The sequence below is a fragment of the Lissotriton helveticus genome, chromosome 1_1 (genome assembly GCF_964261635.1).
Source record: "Lissotriton helveticus chromosome 1_1, aLisHel1.1, whole genome shotgun sequence".
NCBI lineage: Eukaryota > Metazoa > Chordata > Amphibia > Caudata > Salamandridae > Lissotriton > Lissotriton helveticus.
This window is the reverse complement of record NC_136057.1, coordinates 23,221,496-23,245,493: the sequence shown is the minus strand read 5'-3', so window position 1 is coordinate 23,245,493 and position 23,998 is coordinate 23,221,496. Positions and strand designations below refer to the sequence as shown.

The window sequence follows — 23,998 nt, the reverse complement described above, 5'->3', positions numbered from 1 at the left end:
GTCTTAAGACAAACTTAAGACACAATCCTAACTTCTGTGAATACCAAAAGTAGTAAGTTCATTCTGTGAATACCAAAAGAGTAGTAAGTTTAGGATTGAGTCTTAAGTTCATTCTGTGAATTGGTCCAACTGTGTGTAGCGTGCTGCGGTGAAATGTGGAGCACTGTGGTGAAATGTGGGCCACTGTGGTGAAATGTGGAGCGCTGTGGTGAAATGTGGGGTGCAGTGACGCACTTTAGGTAATAGTAAGACTTCCAGTGCAGGCGCTTCAGGACATAAGGACAGGAAGCGGGCTTTGGTGCTGCCACCATTTTACATATGAGCAGCCTCATGCCCTGCGTCAACATAAAATGGCAGGAATGCGCCGCATTTACAAGACATGGTGCATTGCTGTCCTTCTCCCCTGCGCCGGCGCACAAACATCAGCCATGCACCAGCGCAGACAACCTTGCATCATTTTGCAAGCGTGCCTGTGCTGCTTGGATGATTGTTTTTGTGCAGGAAGAGACATCTGCCTGCACAAATGCAACCAGTAAAGGCATTTTGAAGCATGCATAGAAAGAAGAAAAAAACAAGGAGAAATGAAAGTATTTCTCCTCGTTGCGCCTCCTTACGCGGTACAAAAGGGGGTGGTGATGGACGGAGCATCTGAACCAATCAAACACTCACACCCAGTCAAAAGATCAGGGTTTGATCTATTACCGTTCTTGAGCCCACTCTGCCACCCCAGTTCAGACATGGCTATATGCAAATCAGTCTGACCCTGTGCCTCATGGGAACAGTCCAGCCCGAACTGCCAAGCCATGTCTTCCCTGGACTGGAAACAAGCTTCCGAGGACCGGTTTCTGGCATTCCAGCCGTCTTCAGCCCGGCTTGCTTGAATCCAGGGGCAAAGTGAGCAAGGGACTCACGTCTGAGCATACCCTGCCACACTTATGGCGGCCAAAAGCGGTACAAAAGGGGGTGGTGATGGACGGAGCATCTGAACCAATCAAACACTCACACCCAGTCAACAGATCAGGGTTTAATCCATCACCGTTCTTTAGCCCACTCTGCCACCCCAGTTCGGACATGGCCATAGGCAAATCAGTCTGACCCTGTGCCTCATGGGAACAGTCCAGTCCTTACGCGTGGAGGCGTATGATTCTGACGCATTCCCAGGTGTATAAAATACGTCCCTTTCACGTAGAGTTATGAGTGAAAGGGAAACATATTTACTTGGCCATGAAAAGTCACGCATTGCGACTTTACGTGGCCTTGTAAATATGGGGCAGCCCATTGCACTGCTGGTGCATCAATAAAAGTGACGCCACCACGGCGGCGCAATGGGCTTGTAAATAAGCCCTCTAGTGCATCAAGCATTGTGAATTTAAGAATTCTGGGGCATATTGATGACACAGAGGCACAGCGCAGGGGAGCAGCACCTCGCATCACTGGGAAAGGGCAGGAAAGCACCGCATTTAAGTCATATTGCACATTCCCGATGTTCCCCCTGTGCTGGCACCCTTTTGTCTGTCTAGCACCAATGCTTGCACCCTGGTGCAAGGGCGCCTGAATTGCCTGCAGGATTGTTCTGTTCAGAGAGGGCGCCTTCCTGCACAAAAACAATCCATAGAGGCATTTTTCCTCTTTCTGCGGCACATATAGAAAGAGGAAGTAATGAAGGGAGATAAAGATATTTCTCCCTGTTTCGCCTCACCAAGGGAGGTGCATTCCAAGGTTGACATGGTCTTGCAAATCCGGGAATACGTCAAAAACCATGGGAGTTGTGTGGGAACTTCCATACAACTCCCAAGGAACGCCTTCCCAGGACGCAGTAACTCACTGCAGCAAACTGTGCTGCGCTACGTTGTGTCACTCCAGATTTTTGGAGCTACTCAGAGACACGCAAAGTGGCTTTGCATGGTTTAAAAAATCCGACTGAAGGTTTGCGTCGCTCTTGCACCACGTTGCGTGGTGCAAGAGCGACGCAAACAAGTCGAAAATATGGCCCTATATCTACGAGGATCCTAAGACGAGGTGAATCATGATTCTTTGGTGGCGTGTAGTAAGTTACGAGGCAGTTTTCATGAGTGTCAGTATTATCTCAGTGGATCAGAAATGCATCTGGCGCCAAAAGTAGGACCAGGGAAGTCACAGCACCGGAAAACAATGTAATCAAATGTTCATCATCTCCAAAATAGGACAATCCACGCGTCACAAAGGTCTTCTCCTCGGGAGCAGTATCCTCCCCGAACACGATGAACATCCCCATCAACTGGAGCTTGAGAGCCATGTAACTGGGGTCAGGGTTCCTTTCTCGGTTGACCCAGGCGCCACCATCAGTGTTTTGACTGATAAAGAGTTGGCACACATGCCTAAGAAAATCCAGGCTCTTTGGAGGCGGGTAGGTCACACGGCAGTGTCCCGAGCACCTCGCAAGTGTCCGCTGTTTGTCCGGAACCCTCCAACTTGCCTAAGGAGCATTACTCTGCTCACCTTGGGGTGGAATTGTTGGTCTGCAATCACCAGGTGCAGTACAGTAACGTTGAGTGACCATCCTTTATTAGAAAGGAGGTCTCATGCCCCTGAGAGGGCACCAAGTCACTATATTTTTGGTCCTGACGAAGTGCCGCCCGACCCTTTGGCTCCCCAGGCACGAAACATGTTAACCTCACTCTGTTAACAGCTATGTAGGTACATAGAGACCACACAATAGCACCACTGTTTTTACTTAGTCGTGGAACCCTTTCCTTATAAATAATTGTTCCATGGATACCAGAGCCTATTTTAGACACCTCTCACTTTTTCACTGATTACACTCTCGTAAAGCCCACTCACATCCATTCACCCAAACTGGGTTTTAGGATCAAAAGATCTCCGACAAAGAGCCCCCAGGCCTGTCAGACATTGCAGCGCCGGCCTGACGAGGAGCGCCCAAGGATGAAGCACGACACCCTGCCAGGTGTGTGAGGGCACCAAGATCTGACATTTAGGTCTCCCCATGACAGCTCTAACACCCACGTGGTTCGACCCCCTGTGACCACCTGGCCAATGAGGAACTACCCCGACCTTGATAACTATTGAGTTAATCTTTGGGAGGAGCAGAGGTGTAGGACCTCTGTAAACATTGATCTCTTCCTCCCCCCTTTTGATTTATAGATTAAAATATCAAACTCAATCCAGCCAGAGTAAGGATTTACGTTGATGGCTCTAGTGGTCCTTGCCCTGTAAATGTTACTTTAACACACACTGTCTGGAGGACGTCATCGTGGTGGCTTTGATGTCTGTGCTTTTAAAGTGGATGCTCACTTGGCGTCTTGCTTTATTTCAGGTGAGCTGTTAAATTGGGTCGCGGCAGGTAATCGAGGGACTCTACGCAAGAGTCGCCTCATCCGTAGAAGACGATGTTGGGAATCAGTTCCTTAAAGTAATCCAAGATTTATGAAAACTTACAGACCCTTACATCAGAGTACGTCTTGATGAATCTATTAGTCTTGTGGCCTAGGATTTTAGGTGCATCTTGTACAACATCCACGACAAGCTGAAGCTCGAATGAACAGTCTTCTGAAACAATACATCATTGAGCCCATAGACGGCCGTACCCCAGGGGCGTCTCGGGTTGTTCCTGCACCTAAAAGGCAATTGGGAGGACCGACGTGCATCTTTGTTGAGACGTGCCCGCCTAATAATGCCACACAGAGCAAGAGGCACCTTCATCGTTGAGGGCATGACAGGATAAAGGGTGTGTGGAGACACCTCATAAACCACCATTTTCAAGATGGTGGTCTGTCGATAGGATGTTAGTAGCAGTTCCCAATCCAAGATGGAGTTGAGTCCTTTCTGTGATGTCACCTCCTGTTTGCTGCACATATAAGAGGAATTTGCATATTTTCAGATTATGGATTAGTCGCCACACATTTGTTTCCTTCTTGTTTCTCAAGTTCTTTGCCCCTAGTTACTATTTTTGCCCCTGATTTCTAATTCCAGCAGCTGGAACATCTGTTGGATTTTTCTTCTGGTTATTCCGCTTGTCTCTTTTCCTTTACCATAATGTCAGGGAGAGTTTGTGCAGATCTCTCTTGAGAAACCCAAAGCTTGCCTTAGAATTGCTCTCCACAACTACAAACAGGTCCTCAACACTGCCAGGGTCTCCTACGACAAACCCATAACCACTGCTTCAAAGAATCCTCTTTCTGATCTGTTTGTCCTAGTGACAGAGCTCAGTTGCCCATTCCCCACATCTCATTCAACAAGCACTGGTCGCGACACCACAGGATATCGGTGTTCTTCCAGCACCGGTGACCTCTGCCAAAAACGTTCGATGACAAACTTCCCTTTTCTGTTCATACGAGTCACGTGGCTCTCATATGTTCGAACACTTCGAAGGTACATATAATGTTGCCATTAGTTCAACTCCCTCCTGTAAAATAGTGGTGCCGAATCCCCTCTCCTCCCGGCTTGACATCGGGAACTCCCTTCATCTTGGGGACTCCTAACCATTTTCTGCTGAATTTGGAGATAGTACAGGAATCAGGAACCCGCCTTCTCCTCACCCTATTCTCAACATCCCCATACGGGCCCCTCTCAGAGCTCATCTGGACGCTCTGCACTGGCATGGCCCCTTTACACGCAGCCCTTTGCGTTGAAGGGGTGTTCCATGGGTGTTGCTGTGGGTGTTCCCACGCAACGCCCATGGAACAAGACACATTTCCAGATTTACGAGGAATCGTTAATCTGGAGATGCGTGTGAACGCTACCCTGGGGGTGGTGTAGCAAGGCGCAACGAGGAGAAATGTTTTCATTACTCCTCATTTTTTCCTCTTTCAATGCCTGCTGCATTCTACACATTCATACATAACGTGAAGCGACATAAAGTCATTTCCACATTCCTTTGGAGACAGAGATGTGGGCCTAGTCACTGAGCCATAAATCTGGTGACTTGATAAGAAGCGCAGGTGGGTCTTGACCTTGCGTGGACGCAACTTTATTTGTGGCCAAGCTCCTACGACCATTGTAGTTTCACTGCCTATTTGTGGAACCGCTCTGAGTTTTCTTGTTTGTGCATTTGTCTAAGTGTTACATGTCACCCCCCTGAAATCTGTCAATCAGTTGCTTCAGGCCGAGGTCACTAGGCCTGCCTAACCACGTACTTCTGACTCGGTGTTGAGGGGAAGGTCATATCCGGTCACTTAAAAAACGGAGATCCAAGTTTGTTACTATATGTACCTATATCATGATATGCACTGGTATCGTTATTTCCAATATTAACATCAGCATAGCTCCAGCCTTTGTCAGAAAGAAGTTCCCATACTACCCGACCCCACCAATCTGCCTCTCTGCGCCAAGCAGTGGTCCCTAAGATGAAGTCATGACAACCAGGAGGAAGAACCCTTGACCGTCAACCCAGCTTTCGAAACCCTCCCATTGCGTATTCGAGAAACCTCCTGTTATAGTCTATTTAGGTAAAAACTAAGAACCTGGCAATTTCAACTTCCTTAATTTGTCACCGGCATCATTCCCCAGGTTGTTATTGAGTCTGGCAGCGTTAGGACATACTTTGATTAATAGTTAGGCTGTAGGAGTTCCATTTTACTTACTTCAAGGGCTGCTGAGCACTGTTGACTTGTGTGGATGGTTGCGGTGGGTCAATGAGAAGCATGTCAGAGACACACTCGGGGAGGGCCGTGCAGATGTGTGGGTCACTGTGGAGCACTTAAGAGACTCACGGGGAGGGTTGTGCAGGTTTGTAGGTCACCGTGGAGGACTTCAGAGACACATGGGTAGAGCTGTGCATATGTGTGGGTCAGCAAGGAGCACTTAAGAGACACACGGGGAGCTGTGCAGATGTGTGGGTCACCGTGGAGGACTTCAGAGACACACGGGGAGCTGTGCATATGTGTGGGTCAGCAAGGAGGACTTCAGAGACACACGGGGAGCTGTGCATATGTGTGGGTCACCGTGGAGCACTTCAGAGACACACGGGGAGCTGTGCATATGTGTGGGTCAGCAAGGAGGACTTCAGAGACACACGGGGAGCTGTGCATATGTGTGGGTCACCGTGGAGCACTTCAGAGACACACGGGGAGCTGTGCATATGTGTGGGTCAGCAAGGAGCACTTAAGAGACACACGGGGAGCTGTGCATATGTGTGGGTCAGCAAGGAGCACTTAAGAGACACATGGGTAGAGCTGTGCAGATGTGTGGGTCAGCAAGGAGCACTTAAGAGACACACGGGGAGCTGTGCATATGTGTGGGTCAGCAAGGAGCACTTAAGAGACACACGGGGAGCTGTGCATATGTGTGGGTCAGCAAGGAGCACTTAAGAGACACACGGGGAGCTGTGCATATGTGTGGGTCAGCAAGGAGCACTTAAGAGACACATGGGTAGAGCTGTGCAGATGTGTGGGTCAGCAAGGAGCACTTAAGAGACACACGGGGAGCTGTGCATATGTGTGGGTCAGCAAGGAGCACTTAAGAGACACACGGGGAGCTGTGCATATGTGTGGGTCAGCAAGGAGCACTTAAGAGACACATGGGGAGCTGTGCATATGTGTGGGTCAGCAAGGAGCACTTAAGAGACACACGGGGAGCTGTGCATATGTGTGGGTCAGCAAGGAGCACTTAAGAGACACATGGGGAGCTGTGCATATGTGTGGGTCAGCAAGGAGCACTTAAGAGACACATGGGTAGAGCTGTGCAGATGTGTGGGTCAGCAAGGAGCACTTAAGAGACACATGGGGAGCTGTGCATATGTGTGGGTCAGCAAGGAGCACTTAAGAGACACACGGGGAGCTGTGCATAAGTGTGGGTCAGCAAGGAGCACTTAAGAGACACATGGGGAGCTGTGCATATGTGTGGGTCAGCAAGGAGCACTTAAGAGACACATGGGGAGCTGTGCATATGTGTGGGTCAGCAAGGAGCACTTAAGAGACACACGGGGAGCTGTGCATATGTGTGCGTCAGCAAGGAGCACTTAAGAGACACACGGGGAGCTGTGCATATGTGTGCGTCAGCAAGGAGCACTTAAGAGACACACGGGGAGCTGTGCATATGTGTGGGTCAGCAAGGAGCACTTAAGAGACACACGGGGAGCTGTGCATATGTGTGGGTCAGCAAGGAGCACTTAAGAGACACACAGGGAGCTGTGCATAAGTGTGGGTCAGCAAGGAGCACTTAAGAGACACATGGGGAGCTGTGCATATGTGTGGGTCAGCAAGGAGCACTTAAGAGACACACGGGGAGCTGTGAATATGTGTGGGTCAGCAAGGAGCACTTAAGAGACACACGGGGAGCTGTGCATATGTGTGGGTCAGCAAGGAGCACTTAAGAGACACACGGGGAGCTGTGCAGATGTGTGGGTCACCGTGGAGGACTTCAGAGACACACGGGGAGCTGTGCATATGTGTGGGTCAGCAAGGAGCACTTAAGAGACACACGGGGAGCTGTGCATATGTGTGGGTCAGCAAGGAGCACTTAAGAGACACATGGGGAGCTGTGCATATGTGTGGGTCAGCAAGGAGCACTTAAGAGACACACGGGGAGCTGTGCATAAGTGTGGGTCAGCAAGGAGCACTTAAGAGACACACGGGGAGCTGTGCATATGTGTGGGTCAGCAAGGAGCATTTAAGAGACACATGGGTAGAGCTGTGCAGATGTGTGGGTCAGCAAGGAGCACTTAAGAGACACATGGGGAGCTGTGCATATGTGTGGGTCAGCAAGGAGCACTTAAGAGACACACGGGGAGCTGTGCATAAGTGTGGGTCAGCAAGGAGCACTTAAGTGACACACGGGGAGCTGTGCATATGTGTGGGTCAGCAAGGAGCACTTAAGAGACACATGGGTAGAGCTGTGCAGATGTGTGGGTCAGCAAGGAGCACTTAAGAGACAAACGGGGAGCTGTGCATAAGTGTGGGTCAGCAAGGAGCACTTAAGAGACACACGGGGAGCTGTGCATATGTGTGGGTCAGCAAGGAGCACTTAAGAGACACACGGGGAGCTGTGCAGATGTGTGGGTCACCGTGGAGGACTTCAGAGACACACGGGGAGCTGTACATATGTGTGGGTCAGCAAGGAGCACTTAAGAGACACATGGGTAGAGCTGTGCAGATGTGTGGGTCAGCAAGGAGCACTTAAGAGACACATGGGGAGCTGTGCATATGTGTGGGTCAGCAAGGAGCACTTAAGAGACACACGGGGAGCTGTGCATAAGTGTGGGTCAGCAAGGAGCACTTAAGAGACACACGGGGAGCTGTACATATGTGTGGGTCAGCAAGGAGCACTTAAGAGACACATGGGTAGAGCTGTGCAGATGTGTGGGTCATTGTGGAGCACTTAAGAGACACACGGGGAGCTGTGCATATGTGTGCGTCAGCAAGGAGCACTTAAGAGACACACGGGGAGCTGTGCATATGTGTGGGTCAGCAAGGAGCACTTAAGAGACACACGGGGAGCTGTGCAGATGTGTGGGTCACCGTGGAGGACTTCAGAGACACACGGGGAGCTGTACATATGTGTGGGTCAGCAAGGAGCACTTAAGAGACACACGGGGAGCTGTGCATATGTGTGGGTCAGCAAGGAGCACTTAAGAGACACATGGGGAGCTGTGCATATGTGTGGGTCAGCAAGGAGCACTTAAGAGACACACGGGGAGCTGTGCATAAGTGTGGGTCAGCAAGGAGCACTTAAGAGACACACGGGGAGCTGTGCATATGTGTGGGTCAGCAAGGAGCACTTAAGAGACACATGGGTAGAGCTGTGCAGATGTGTGGGTCAGCAAGGAGCACTTAAGAGACACATGGGGAGCTGTGCATATGTGTGGGTCAGCAAGGAGCACTTAAGAGACACACGGGGAGCTGTGCATAAGTGTGGGTCAGCAAGGAGCACTTAAGAGACACACGGGGAGCTGTGCATATGTGTGGGTCAGCAGGGAGCACTTAAGAGACACATGGGGAGCTGTGCATATGTGTGGGTCAGCAAGGAGCACTTAAGAGACACACGGGGAGCTGTGCATAAGTGTGGGTCAGCAAGGAGCACTTAAGAGACACACGGGGAGCTGTGCATATGTGTGGGTCAGCAAGGAGCACTTAAGAGACACACGGGGAGCTGTGCATATGTGTGGGTCAGCAAGGAGCACTTAAGAGACACACGGGGAGCTGTGCAGATGTGTGGGTCACCGTGGAGGACTTCAGAGACACACGGGGAGCTGTGCATATGTGTGGGTCAGCAAGGAGCACTTAAGAGACACACGGGGAGCTGTGCATATGTGTGGGTCAGCAAGGAGCACTTAAGAGACACATGGGGAGCTGTGCATATGTGTGGGTCAGCAAGGAGCACTTAAGAGACACACGGGGAGCTGTGCATAAGTGTGGGTCAGCAAGGAGCACTTAAGAGACACACGGGGAGCTGTGCATATGTGTGGGTCAGCAAGGAGCATTTAAGAGACACATGGGTAGAGCTGTGCAGATGTGTGGGTCAGCAAGGAGCACTTAAGAGACACATGGGGAGCTGTGCATATGTGTGGGTCAGCAAGGAGCACTTAAGAGACACACGGGGAGCTGTGCATAAGTGTGGGTCAGCAAGGAGCACTTAAGAGACACACGGGGAGCTGTGCATATGTGTGGGTCAGCAAGGAGCACTTAAGAGACACATGGGTAGAGCTGTGCAGATGTGTGGGTCAGCAAGGAGCACTTAAGAGACACACGGGGAGCTGTGCATAAGTGTGGGTCAGCAAGGAGCACTTAAGAGACACACGGGGAGCTGTGCATATGTGTGGGTCAGCAAGGAGCACTTAAGAGACACATGGGTAGAGCTGTGCAGATGTGTGGGTCAGCAAGGAGCACTTAAGAGACACATGGGGAGCTGTGCATATGTGTTGGTCAGCAAGGAGCACTTAAGAGACACACGGGGAGCTGTGCATAAGTGTGGGTCAGCAAGGAGCACTTAAGAGACACACGGGGAGCTGTACATATGTGTGGGTCAGCAAGGAGCACTTAAGAGACACATGGGTAGAGCTGTGCAGATGTGTGGGTCATTGTGGAGCACTTAAGAGACACACGGGGAGCTGTGCATATGTGTGCGTCAGCAAGGAGCACTTAAGAGACACACGGGGAGCAGTGCATATGTGTGGGTCAGCAAGGAGCACTTAAGAGACACACGGGGAGCTGTGCAGATGTGTGGGTCACCGTGGAGGACTTCAGAGACACACGGGGAGCTGTGCATATGTGTGGGTCAGCAAGGAGCACTTAAGAGACACATGGGGAGCTGTGCATATGTGTGGGTCAGCAAGGAGCACTTAAGAGACACACGGGGAGCTGTGCATAAGTGTGGGTCAGCAAGGAGCACTTAAGAGACACACGGGGAGCTGTGCATATGTGTGGGTCAGCAAGGAGCACTTAAGAGACACATGGGTAGAGCTGTGCAGATGTGTGGGTCAGCAAGGAGCACTTAAGAGACACATGGGGAGCTGTGCATATGTGTGGGTCAGCAAGGAGCACTTAAGAGACACACGGGGAGCTGTGCATAAGTGTGGGTCAGCAAGGAGCACTTAAGAGACACACGGGGAGCTGTGCATATGTGTGGGTCAGCAAGGAGCACTTAAGAGACACATGGGGAGCTGTGCATATGTGTGGGTCAGCAAGGAGCACTTAAGAGACACACGGGGAGCTGTGCATAAGTGTGGGTCAGCAAGGAGCACTTAAGAGACACACGGGGAGCTGTGCATATGTGTGGGTCAGCAAGGAGCACTTAAGAGACACACGGGGAGCTGTGCATATGTGTGGGTCAGCAAGGAGCACTTAAGAGACACATGGGGAGCTGTGCATATGTGTGGGTCAGCAAGGAGCACTTAAGAGACACACGGGGAGCTGTGCATATGTGTGGGTCAGCAAGGAGCACTTAAGAGACACATGGGTAGAGCTGTGCAGATGTGTGGGTCAGCAAGGAGCACTTAAAAGACACACGGGGAGGGTTGTGCAGGTTTGTGGGTCACAGTGGAGGACTTCAGAGACACACGGGGAGCTGTGCAGATGTGTGGGTCAGCAAGGAGCACTTCAGAGACACATGGGTAGAGCTGTGCAGATGTGTGGGTCACTGTGGAGCACTTAAAAGACACACGGGGAGGGTTGTGCAGGTTTGTGGGTCACAGTGGAGGACTTCAGAGACACACGGGGAGCTGTGCAGATGTGTGGGTCAGCAAGGAGCACTTCAGAGACACATGGGTAGAGCTGTGCAGATGTGTGGGTCAGCAAGGAGCACTTAAGAGACACAAGGGGAGCTGTGCATATGTGTGGGTCAGTGTGGAGCACTTAAGAGACACACGGGGGAGCTGTGCATATGTGTGGGTCAGTGTGGAGCACTTAAGAGACACACGGGGGAGCTGTGCAGATGTGTGGGTCACCGTGGAGGACTTCAGAGACACACGGGGAGCTGTGCATATGTGTGGGTTAGCAAGGAGCACTTAAGAGACACACGGGGAGCTGTGCAGATGTGTGGGTCACCGTGGAGCACTTCAGAGACACACGGGGAGCTGTGCATATGTGTGGGTCAGCAAGGAGCACTTAAGAGACACACGGGGAGCTGTGCATATGTGTGGGTCAGCAAGGAGCACTTAAGAGACACATGGGGAGCTGTGCATATGTGTGGGTCAGCAAGGAGCACTTAAGAGACACACGGGGAGCTGTGCATAAGTGTGGGTCAGCAAGGAGCACTTAAGAGACACACGGGGAGCTGTGCATATGTGTGGGTCAGCAAGGAGCACTTAAGAGACACATGGGTAGAGCTGTGCAGATGTGTGGGTCAGCAAGGAGCACTTAAGAGACACACGGGGAGCTGTGCATATGTGTGGGTCAGCAAGGAGCACTTAAGAGACACACGGGGAGATGTGCATAAGTGTGGGTCAGCAAGGAGCACTTAAGAGACACACGGGGAGCTGTGCATATGTGTGGGTCAGCAAGGAGCACTTAAGAGACACACGGGGAGATGTGCATAAGTGTGGGTCAGCAAGGAGCACTTAAGAGACACATGGGGAGCTGTGCATATGTGTGGGTCAGCAAGGAGCACTTAAGAGACACATGGGGAGCTGTGCATATGTGTGGGTCAGCAAGGAGCACTTAAGAGACACACGGGGAGCTGTGCATATGTGTACGTCAGCAAGGAGCACTTAAGAGACACACGGGGAGCTGTGCATATGTGTGCGTCAGCAAGGAGCACTTAAGAGACACACGGGGAGCTGTGCATATGTGTGGGTCAGCAAGGAGCACTTAAGAGACACACGGGGAGCTGTGCATAAGTGTGGGTCAGCAAGGAGCACTTAAGAGACACATGGGGAGCTGTGCATATGTGTGGGTCAGCAAGGAGCACTTAAGAGACACACGGGGAGCTGTGAATATGTGTGGGTCAGCAAGGAGCACTTAAGAGACACACGGGGAGCTGTGCATATGTGTGGGTCAGCAAGTAGCACTTAAGAGACACACGGGGAGCTGTGCAGATGTGTGGGTCACCGTGGAGGACTTCAGAGACACACGGGGAGCTGTGCATATGTGTGGGTCAGCAAGGAGCACTTAAGAGACACACGGGGAGCTGTGCATATGTGTGGGTCAGCAAGGAGCACTTAAGAGACACATGGGGAGCTGTGCATATGTGTGGGTCAGCAAGGAGCACTTAAGAGACACACGGGGAGCTGTGCATAAGTGTGGGTCAGCAAGGAGCACTTAAGAGACACACGGGGAGCTGTGCATATGTGTGGGTCAGCAAGGAGCATTTAAGAGACACATGGGTAGAGCTGTGCAGATGTGTGGGTCAGCAAGGAGCACTTAAGAGACACATGGGGAGCTGTGCATATGTGTGGGTCAGCAAGGAGCACTTAAGAGACACACGGGGAGCTGTGCATAAGTGTGGGTCAGCAAGGAGCACTTAAGAGACACACGGGGAGCTGTGCATATGTGTGGGTCAGCAAGGAGCACTTAAGAGACACATGGGTAGAGCTGTGCAGATGTGTGGGTCAGCAAGGAGCACTTAAGAGACACACGGGGAGCTGTGCATAAGTGTGGGTCAGCAAGGAGCACTTAAGAGACACACGGGGAGCTGTGCATATGTGTGGGTCAGCAAGGAGCACTTAAGAGACACACGGGGAGCTGTGCAGATGTGTGGGTCACCGTGGAGGACTTCAGAGACACACGGGGAGCTGTACATATGTGTGGGTCAGCAAGGAGCACTTAAGAGACACATGGGTAGAGCTGTGCAGATGTGTGGGTCAGCAAGGAGCACTTAAGAGACACATGGGGAGCTGTGCATATGTGTGGGTCAGCAAGGAGCACTTAAGAGACACACGGGGAGCTGTACATATGTGTGGGTCAGCAAGGAGCACTTAAGAGACACATGGGTAGAGCTGTGCAGATGTGTGGGTCATTGTGGAGCACTTAAGAGACACACGGGGAGCTGTGCATATGTGTGCGTCAGCAAGGAGCACTTAAGAGACACACGGGGAGCTGTGCATATGTGTGGGTCAGCAAGGAGCACTTAAGAGACACACGGGGAGCTGTGCAGATGTGTGGGTCACCGTGGAGGACTTCAGAGACACACGGGGAGCTGTACATATGTGTGGGTCAGCAAAGAGCACTTAAGAGACACACGGGGAGCTGTGCATATGTGTGGGTCAGCAAGGAGCACTTAAGAGACACATGGGGAGCTGTGCATATGTGTGGGTCAGCAAGGAGCACTTAAGAGACACACGGGGAGCTCTGCATAAGTGTGGGTCAGCAAGGAGCACTTAAGAGACACACGGGGAGCTGTGCATATGTGTGGGTCAGCAAGGAGCACTTAAGAGACACATGGGTAGAGCTGTGCAGATGTGTGGGTCAGCAAGGAGCACTTAAGAGACACATGGGGAGCTGTGCATATGTGTGGGTCAGCAAGGAGCACTTAAGAGACACACGGGGAGCTGTGCATAAGTGTGGGTCAGCAAGGAGCACTTAAGAGACACACGGGGAGCTGTGCATATGTGTAGGTCAGCAAGGAGCACTTAAGAGACACATGGGGAGCTGTGCATATGTGTGGGTCAGCAAGGAGCACTTAAGAGACACACGGGGAGCTGTGCATAAGTGTGGGTCAGCAAGGAGCACTTAAGAGACACACGGGGAGCTGTGCATATGTGTGGGTCAGCAAGGAGCACTTAAGAGACACACGGGGAGCTGTGCATATGTGTGGGTCAGCAAGGAGCACTTAAGAGACACATGGGGAGCTGTGCATATGTGTGGGTCAGCAAGGAGCACTTAAGAGACACATGGGTAGAGCTGTGCAGATGTGTGGGTCAGCAAGGAGCACTTAAGAGACACATGGGTAGAGCTGTGCAGATGTGTGGGTCACTGTGGAGCACTTAAAAGACACACGGGGAGGGTTGTGCAGGTTTGTGGGTCACAGTGGTGGACTTCAGAGACACACGGGGAGCTGTGCAGATGTGTGGGTCAGCAAGGAGCACTTCAGAGACACATGGGTAGAGCTGTGCAGATGTGTGGGTCAGCAAGGAGCACTTAAGAGACACAAGGGGAGCTGTGCATATGTGTGGGTCAGTGTGGAGCACTTAAGAGACACACGGGGGAGCTGTGCAGATGTGTGGGTCAGTGTGGAGCACTTAAGAGACACACGGGGGAGCTATGCAGATGTGTGGGTCAGCAAGGAGCACTTAAGAGACACAAGGGGAGCTGTGCATATGTGTGGGTCAGTGTGGAGCACTTAAGAGACACACGGGGGAGCTGTGCAGATGTGTGGGTCAGCAAGGAGCACTTAAGAGACACAAGGGGAGCTGTGCATATGTGTGGGTCAGTGTGGAGCACTTAAGAGACACACGGGGGAGCTGTGCAGATGTGTGGGTCAGCAAGGAGCACTTAAGAGACACAAGGGGAGCTGTGCATATGTGTGGGTCAGTGTGGAGCACTTAAGAGACACACGGGGGAGCTGTGCAGATGTGTGGGACAGCAAGGAGCACTTAAGAGACACACGGGGGAGCTGTGCAGATGTGTGGGTGACCGTGGAGGACTTCAGAGACACACGGGGAGCTGTGCATATGTGTGGGTCAGCAAGGAGCACTTAAGAGACGCACGGTGAGCTGTACATATGTGTGGGTCAGCAAGGAGCACTTAAGAGACACATGGGTAGAGCTGTGCATATGTGTGGGTCAGCAAGGAGCACTTAAGAGACACATGGGTAGAGCTGTGCAGATATGTGGGTCACCGTGGAGGACTTCAGAGACACACGGGGAGCTGTACATATGTGTGGGTCAGCAAGGAGCACTTAAGAGACACACGGGGAGCTGTGCATATGTGTGGGTCAGCAAGGAGCACTTAAGAGACACATGGGTAGAGCTGTGCATATGTGTGGGTCAGCAAGGAGCACTTAAGAGACACATGGGTAGAGCTGTGCAGATGTGTGGGTCACCGTGGAGGACTTCAGAGACACACGGGGAGCTGTACATATGTGTGGGTCAGCAAGGAGCACTTAAGAGACACACGGGGAGCTGTGCATATGTGTGGGTCAGCAAGGTGTGGTAAATAAATAATTAATTACCGGTACTATTTTTGAATACAGTGAATAAAACAGATAGCTCAATAAATAAGAGACAGGATTCGAGGTATCGAAGTCTACAGGCTTTAATCAGGCATAAGGGACAGGAACAGGAACGGGATAGCCTACACGGGAATAGACTGATGGCAGCTGCCGGGAAAATGGGAATCGGGGGATTGGCAACTTTTCAGTAACAGTACACAGTATATATATACTTAAACAATTACATTACATTCAATACAGTAGGCGTAGCAGTAGGCGTAACTCGTAGCAGTCGCGAAAGATAAGGACAAAAATGGGTGTAACAAGAAGGCGTGTACAGGGCGTATACATAGACGTGTGATGTAAACGTCACAGAAGTGTCATAAACGAGGCAGAAACATGGAGGGGGCTACCTGAGCAGCTGGGACCTTTAACCTAGTGGTGCGCGCAAACGGGCAATGACGTGTTACCAGGAAGAACTGGGGGCTATGACTTCTGCGCTAGAAGAGGAGACTAAAGTCTGTAGTGTCAGAGCGACATGTACCTATATCATATCTGGTATCTGGTGTTTGGAGTACATGTTGATAGAATCCAAAAGTTATCAGGGCAAAGGCTACTAGACACTAAGACTGGTGCGTGCATAATTCTATATGTATTGCGTGTGCTAGGAATATTCTATGAATATTAATACAGTATTTCTCTTACATGGAGACAGGAAGGCTAGACCATGACTGAAACTGTTGATGCGATTCAGTAGCTTAGGAATGCAGAGAAGGAGGGCTGGACTGATAACTAGAAGCATAACATACTCTTGGCAGACTGGCAGGCAGAGCCAGGCCGGGCCGGGCACTGCGAGGCAGGAAGTAAGTGAAGGGTCAGGGATGCAGGTGGGGGCTGTATCGCTCCTCTGAGAGGGTTCAGGAGACTGGAGCTTGAATCAGATGTCCGGGCCCTTTTGAGGCCTAGAAACGGGGACAATTCAATGAATTAACGTGCACACTATAAAACGTGGCAACATAGGCCTAATACTCGTCGCTTTCACGAGAATTGGAAACTGGCATACTAGAGATGGACACAACTGTAATTGCGTCTTTAATCGGTCACAGGGGGATACATGCATATCGATCATGCACATATAGCATAATATGGGGAACACGTAGGCACATATAACATGGCAAAATTTACTTTTCCACATTCCCTCCTTGTGCCCTACGTTTCCATCAGGAAACATCAATATTCATGATACCATCTATCATTTCATATAGCATCATTTGCTCGTCTCGAATTGTCTTGGAACGGGATTTAGGACTAGGAATACAAGAGGTAGCACACATGCCGCAAATCGCAGGGCCACATTGTATACAGAGGCAGCAACTGAAAATAATCATTACTGCAATACCCAGGAATGACAATACTTTCCATCCCCAGGCAGATATGATACTCCAGAGCCAACCGGACCATGTCCAGGTGCCTGGATTCTGGTGTAACTGATGGGCAATTTTATGAAGTCTGGTTATAGCTGAATAAACAGACGGCGCGTCATTAGGAATGAAAATGCAGCAACTAGATCCGATGACTCTACAAGCTCCTCCTCTATCGGCTAGTATGACGTCAAGAACGAGACGATTTTGGAGCACGACAAATCTCATAGCAGATTGCTCTTCTGTTAAGTTACCTAGAGCGGAAGTAGTCTCATTCACTACTGCTTCAAGGGTTCTGGTTAACCTACGTATTAACTTACTATTCTGGATAGGTCCTATAAAGAAAAAGAAACCTTTATTGAAGTCTGTATACTGTTCTAGAGTAGTTTCAGTTTGATCGACAATTGGGGACTCGATCTCCCTTCTATGTCTGACGTGTACTAGATGTGTGTTTCTGTGATAATCAGATGGGGCTAGAAAAACTGGTGGCAGTAGGAAGGCAATGTAACATGTTCCATCCCAATCGAGGGGCAGACGAACATATGCGGTCTGACCACAAATAAAATAAGAATGACGTGAGGCTTTGAAAATAGATTTCCCACTGTCACTATACTCAACAGTAGTAGTACAATCACTATGTCCTATATGTGCGGAACCATTCTTTCTGATACATAATTCGCCTTTGACTGGTAGTACTGAAATAGCAGGCAAATCTGGAGTAGTATCGGACTGAACATTCAGGACCATGAAATTCGAAGAATAATTACCTAAATCATATACTTCATTTTCTAGATCTAACCCTGTTCTATGGGAAAGACCGTGCTTGTCTGGGAAACATGTTCGATTCAGAAAGGACATATCATTCGAGGATGACGTTAACGTGGACCATGCTCCACACGAACCATTATGTGAAAACGGATAAGGAAAGAGTGGCAGAACTCCCTTCGGTGTCTGGAAAGGGGGGAGTCGACCACACACCCAACAATTAGTGGCATTGCTGGTCTGGTGTGAATAGTGCAACATTCGGATGAATGTATTGTTACGCATAGCAAGACGATAGGATAGCTCGTGAGGAGGCAGATCACTAAATGTGTGCTCTACTGTAGCATTGGAAAACATATGTACATGTGAAATTGGAAAACATAAATGTAAAGCATAACTTGTGCAGGTAATAATAAGACTCAAAAATAACAAGAAAAATAGAACGATGATACATCTTTTAGAGTTTTGACTAACTCTCTCACTATGTGGGTCTGTCTCATACATGTCAGGAACCTGTCTAACCGTTTCACCCGAGAGGGACTTAGACAATTAAACTGGCTGACTTATTTTACTAGACCGGAGTTTCGTTTTATACTCCTGCTGCGGAGTTTTCTCTAACAGGGGAAGTTTGAGTTCAGAGTCTGTTTTTGGGCAGTCTTTAGGAATAAGGCAGTCCTTAATAAATGTCTTTTGTCGTAATCCATGGAACTTCTTGATATGACTGGTGTGGACCCATCCCTTCCGGCCCTCTAGTTTGACCGCGGTCCTTGTTGTCAACAACACCATGTGAGGCTCCTTCCAACGGGGCTCCAGCGGACTTGAACGATCAAAATTGCGCACCAGGACATGGTCTCCCGGAACGACTTCATGCGGTTTCACCTCAGTGTTGTCTGGAAATGCAGCGGCAACCTGTGAACGACAAGAGTGTAGGGCAGACATCAAGGAAGCTAGGTAATCTGTCAGCATATTACTGGAAACATCTGTAATACTACGGGGTCTAGGTGTACCCCACATGTTTGGAGGACGGCCGAATACGACCTCATACGGGGACAGGCCTGATCTGGAATGTGCAACCATTCTCATGTAGAATAGAGCAACTGGCAGGGCAACTAACCAATCTACACCTTTTTCTCTACATACTTTTGCAATGCGGATTTTCAGAGTCTGATTATGTCTCTCTACGAGACCGGCTGCTTCAGGATGGCGCACACAATGGAACTTCCACTGGTACCCTAACAGAAGGGAAACATGTTTCATGAGCTCGGATGAGAATGGCTGGCCGTTATCTGAATACACGACCCTAGGTAATCCATAGCGGGGAAAGAACTCACGAACCAACTGCCTGGCAGTGGTCGCAGCTGTGTAATCTGGAACTGGATATGCTTCTGTCCACCTGGACAAAGCGCATACAACTACGAGGACATACTTGAAACCTCGACATCGCTCCATCTGAATATAATCCATCTGGAGGACTTCAAAAGGGTGGTCAGGAGGTTGGAATCCACCTTGTTCCACCGGGACACTTTTACCTGGATTGAACTGACAACATATCATACAGGTACGGACTTTCTGTTTGGCTGCAGCTCGTAAATGCTTGTTGAACCAAAGGTTCTGAATACTGTCTAACATAGCTTTTTCTCCTAGATGTGCTGGACTATGTGCGGTATTAATAATGACTTGAACCATAGAGTCGGGGAGAAACCATGTGGCTTTTCCCTTCGTCAACCATCCTTGATCTGTCTGGACCCCTCCTTGTTCGGACCATTTCTTGATTTCTTCAGGAGTAGCATGTAACTGTATGTCTATGACATCTTGTGTAGGGTCCTTAACAGTCATACAAGTAGTCTGATCTGGAGTGAGTGTCTGTGTCGTGTTAACTGGAATGTCTGGAGTCTGAGCTGTAAGCTTTGGCTGTTCCATCTGCTAGATCGTTACCTTGGGAAATGATGTCAGTGACTTTCGTATGTGCCTTGCACTTCATGATAGCAACAGCTGTCGGTAAATGTATTGCATCTAACAGAGCTTGAATGAGAAGACCATGCTGGATCTTGGTTCCATGAGAAGTCATAAAACCTCTTTCTTGCCAGAGCACTCCAAAGTCGTGTACGACTCCGAATGCATAACGTGAATCTGTGTATATGTTTACTTTCCGGTTCTTGGCACGTATGCAGGCTTGGGTCAGAGCGACTAGCTCTGCTGCTTGAGCAGACAGGGTGTCAATACGATGTGTTTCTATAACTTCGGTTTCAGTAGTCACTGCATACGCGGCAACTAGTTCTCCTGTACTTGTTCTCATACATGAACCATCCACATAAAGTGTCAGGTCGGGATCAGGTAATGCAATATCTGTCAGATCTTGTCTTGGCTTTGTCATAGTGTTAACAACTTCCACACAGTCATGTGTGGCAGAGTTTGAAGTAACTGACGGTAACAGTGTAGCAGGATTTAGAATGTTGCAGCGTCTGATTTCTATGTGTGGCTGGAACAGTGTCAGTTCATAACCTGTTAAACGTGCAATTGTCAAGTGCTGAGTCTGTGTTCGGTTTAAAAGAACTTCCACGGAGTGTGGAACTTGTACTGTCAGGGAGTGTCCTAACACTATGGAATCACTTTGTCTGATCGCTAGAGCTGTGGCTGCAACTGACTTGAGGCACGCAGGCAGAGCCTGGGCCACTGGATCTAATGTGCTCGAAAAATAAGCACAGGGCTTGTATTGTCCTGCCTGATCTTGTGTAAGAACAGATAATGCAGTACCATCACGTTCTGTGACAAAAAGTGTAAAAGGCTTACTGTAGTTCGGTATTGCTAGAACAGGTGCTTGGCATAAGGCTTTCTTTAACTCATTAAAACCAAATGTATGTTCCTGGGTCCAAGGGAGGACAGTCGATACGGCTGCCTCCTGTGTCGTTAACTGTATCAGTGGCTTGGCTAGAAATGCATACTGAGGAATCCATTGTCTGCAGTAAGAAGTGAGGCCGATAAAAGCTCGTACCTCCTTCTGTGTCTTGGGCTGTGGAAGACTCGCTATTAACTGGATATGGTCAGGTGTCAACTGCCTACCCCACTTGGACAGCAAGTGTCCCAAGTATACCACTTGCTGGACACAGAATTGTAATTTGGAAGGGGACACCTTGTGCCCCTGCTCGGCCAGAAAATACAGAACTATAAGTGACGCACGTTCGCAGTCACGTTCAGAACGGGCTGTGATCAGTAGATCATCGACATACTGGAGCAGGGCAGTGTCAGTTGGCATGTGAATATTGTCTAGTTGTCTCTTAAGTGCTTGACTGTAAATACTAGGACTTTCTGTAAAACCTTGAGGAGCTCGTGTGAATTTATAGCTTCTTCCATTTAAACAAAAACCGAAAAGGTCCTGGCTGTCTGGGTGAATGGGGACACTGAAAAATGCGTTCTTGAGATCGATAACTGTGAAGAACGTAGCTTCAGAATCAATGGCTGTCAAAAGTGACGAAATATCTGGGACTACTGGATACTGAGGTATGATACATTTATTAAGCTCTCGAAGATCAATCACTAATCGATATACTGGAGGTGCATTTGGATCAGTACGTTTCAGGACTGGAATGATAGGAAAATTACATACAGTGGAGTCAGTTTCTACAACCACTCCTTGAGCAAAAAGTTCGTCAATAATTTTGGATAAGGCTGCTACAGCCTCAGGTGGCAATTTGTACTGTCTGATTCGTGGCAAAACTACACCTTGCTTCAGAGTCACACGATGGGGTGTGATATGCATACATCCTACATCAGTTGGACCTTGCGCCCATAAATGCTGTGGTACATTCAACAATCTTGGATCAAAATCACGTAATACATAATGACCTTTGAAGTCTCTCAAAAACAAGCGGACCCCTTCTGGGGAACAGCAAATTACTGCTCCTAATTCCTTTAATGTCTTAATGCCTAACAAATTTTCTGGACATGATTTCGTAAGTAACAAATCAGTAGTTCGGGACAATGGACCGACTTCTAGAGTAACTGGTTTCGAAATTTCATTAACAATAGGTTTTCCTGAAAATCCAAGGGAAACATTTTTAGAGCCTGAGAGCGGAGCCCCTGGAACCTCGACATGACTGATGGTAGTCCTACTTGCCCCTGTATCAATCAGAAACTTTCTGTCTTTCCCTAATACTTGACTGTGTACATAGGGACCCTCTTGATCTACAGGTATCTCGATGAGAGGCAAGCCTACCTCCCTCTCTAGGCTGTTTCATGAATACGGCTGATAATCTGGATACTCTGTCTGGGCATACTGGTACATCTGCTGTGTAACATGCTGTGTTGCAGCGATAGGCTGCGGTGCTGTAACTGTCTGTTGTGCATTCTGTGGTGACTGAGAAGTCTGTGAAACTTGTACTTGTCTAGGCGGACGTGGTCTTTCTTTAGTTTTACCAGTAGCTATGTTGTGTTTCAGAACTGCAGACTCGTTTATAAAATGACCTGGCTGTTTACAGTAATTGCAGGTCCCTTTAACGGGAGCTGTAGGATGACTGGCTTGATTCGGACCCCTCTTCTGACTGTCTGGTGGAACAGATTGTGCAACTAATACTTTCATTTTCGTGTCTTTCATACGTCTCCTTTCGTGTTCTTGCTCTTCCCTGATTCTGTTCTGGTGGTACTGGAGCATTTGTAACATTTGTGACGGAGTATTAGCTTGCCAGGTACTTTCGACTTTCAAAACTCGATTTTTAACTTGTGGACTTGAATTCTCGACTAGTTTGGTAACAAAAAGATGAGGGAACGATTCACTACTTGTTTTCAGACCACTGTTAATAATAAAACATTTTTCAAATCTAGAATAAAAATCACTAGTGTCTTCATCTTGTTTCTGTTTACAAGCTGAGATTGCATCCCAATCTTCCTTTTTCGTGGCTAGTAATCTTGGCAAAACTTGTATCAATAACTCGGGCAAATCTTTACATTTATCCCCAAGACCGGTACCTGGTACTCGTAAACCATCTTCAGCTTCTAGAGCTGTCCAATCAATCTTTTTCTCTCCCACCTCCCATTCTTTTTCCTTGAGTTTTTCATATACCCCTGCGGGCAACAGAACCTTTAACATTTTAATGATATCAGGATACGTGTATTCTCCCATACGGTGGAACCCTGCTGGATCTTTATCGTGACAGGGAATTAACTTTTTCATCTCTAAGAGTTCCATTTTTGTGATAGGGGTGTATACAAATACTCGTTCTAGATCACCACCCGCTCCTCTAACTGGGTGCACTTCTCGTAACGGATGCTGTCTATCTATGTAATATGATTTACTTTCTGGAGGTGAGACGTGAACAAAATGCGGATTTAGAAACGTTCTATATTTGTGGCGCTGTTCTAGAATGACACTAATTAAATCAGTACCTAGACCTCTCCATCTATACTGGAGTAACTCGTTCAAAACATCATGTAACGGACCTGGATCAGAATGCTGTCCCTCATACAGTGTAATGAGGTGCTGAATCATATACATACCCACCAGTCGCTGCTCGGCTGGGGGCAGTTTCAGAAACATTTGTGCCACTATTTCGTCTGGAAAAGTGGTAGAATCAGTAGTCCATCGGACTGCTGATCGGGCTAATTCTTGTTCATGCATTGTACCAAGTTCACTATAACCGATTCGTGATTTCAGAATGTGATCGGTAGCTTGGAATACTTGCTCAAGAGAACCCTGTTCTGGTGCTGGAGGAGGAAAAACTTTCTTGTGATCTAGGCGTGAATGTCGGACGGGAAGTCTAGTTCTACCTACATACGCTATTCTGGAGGGATTCTCGTCGTCTACCTCTTCAGTAGGAGAGTCGTCTTCTTTCTCGGTTACTTGTGCTGCTTCCCGTTTCTCGTGTAACTTTATTATTTCCCTACGAATTTTCTTGTACACACTCTCTATACAGTTCTGTGTCTTGTGTCTTCCCTCGGTTATATGGTCACTCCACCTGGTCAACACTTTCATTTCTTCTTGATCTTTATCCGGATAATCTTGTTCTCTTATTAAACAATTAATTAAAAACTTTAAAAGCATGAGCTGAATCTCGACTTTTCTTTGAATCATGGCGTCGCGAACACTTTCTGGATCCACTCCTGTACGGATAAAACGATATATTCTGTCTAGATATTCTTTCATATTGGGCAGGGTGTCCAAATATTCGGTCACCCGTCTTAAACGCAATGAATATATGACCATATTACCATCGCCTGAAACTGGATCATAACGACATTCGGTAAGTGCTCGCTTGATATCTGTAAATGTTTGAATTTTTGGCGTACGCTGTAACGCTCGTTCA

General features: G+C 48.8%; 1 protein-coding gene across 1 annotated transcript in view; it reads left to right on the top strand.

The window, feature by feature from the left end:
* SMTNL1 (smoothelin like 1) overlaps window positions 1-23,998 on the top strand; it is a 115,701-nt gene that overhangs the window by 64,460 nt on the left and 27,243 nt on the right. The gene's annotated exons all lie outside the window — the stretch shown is intronic.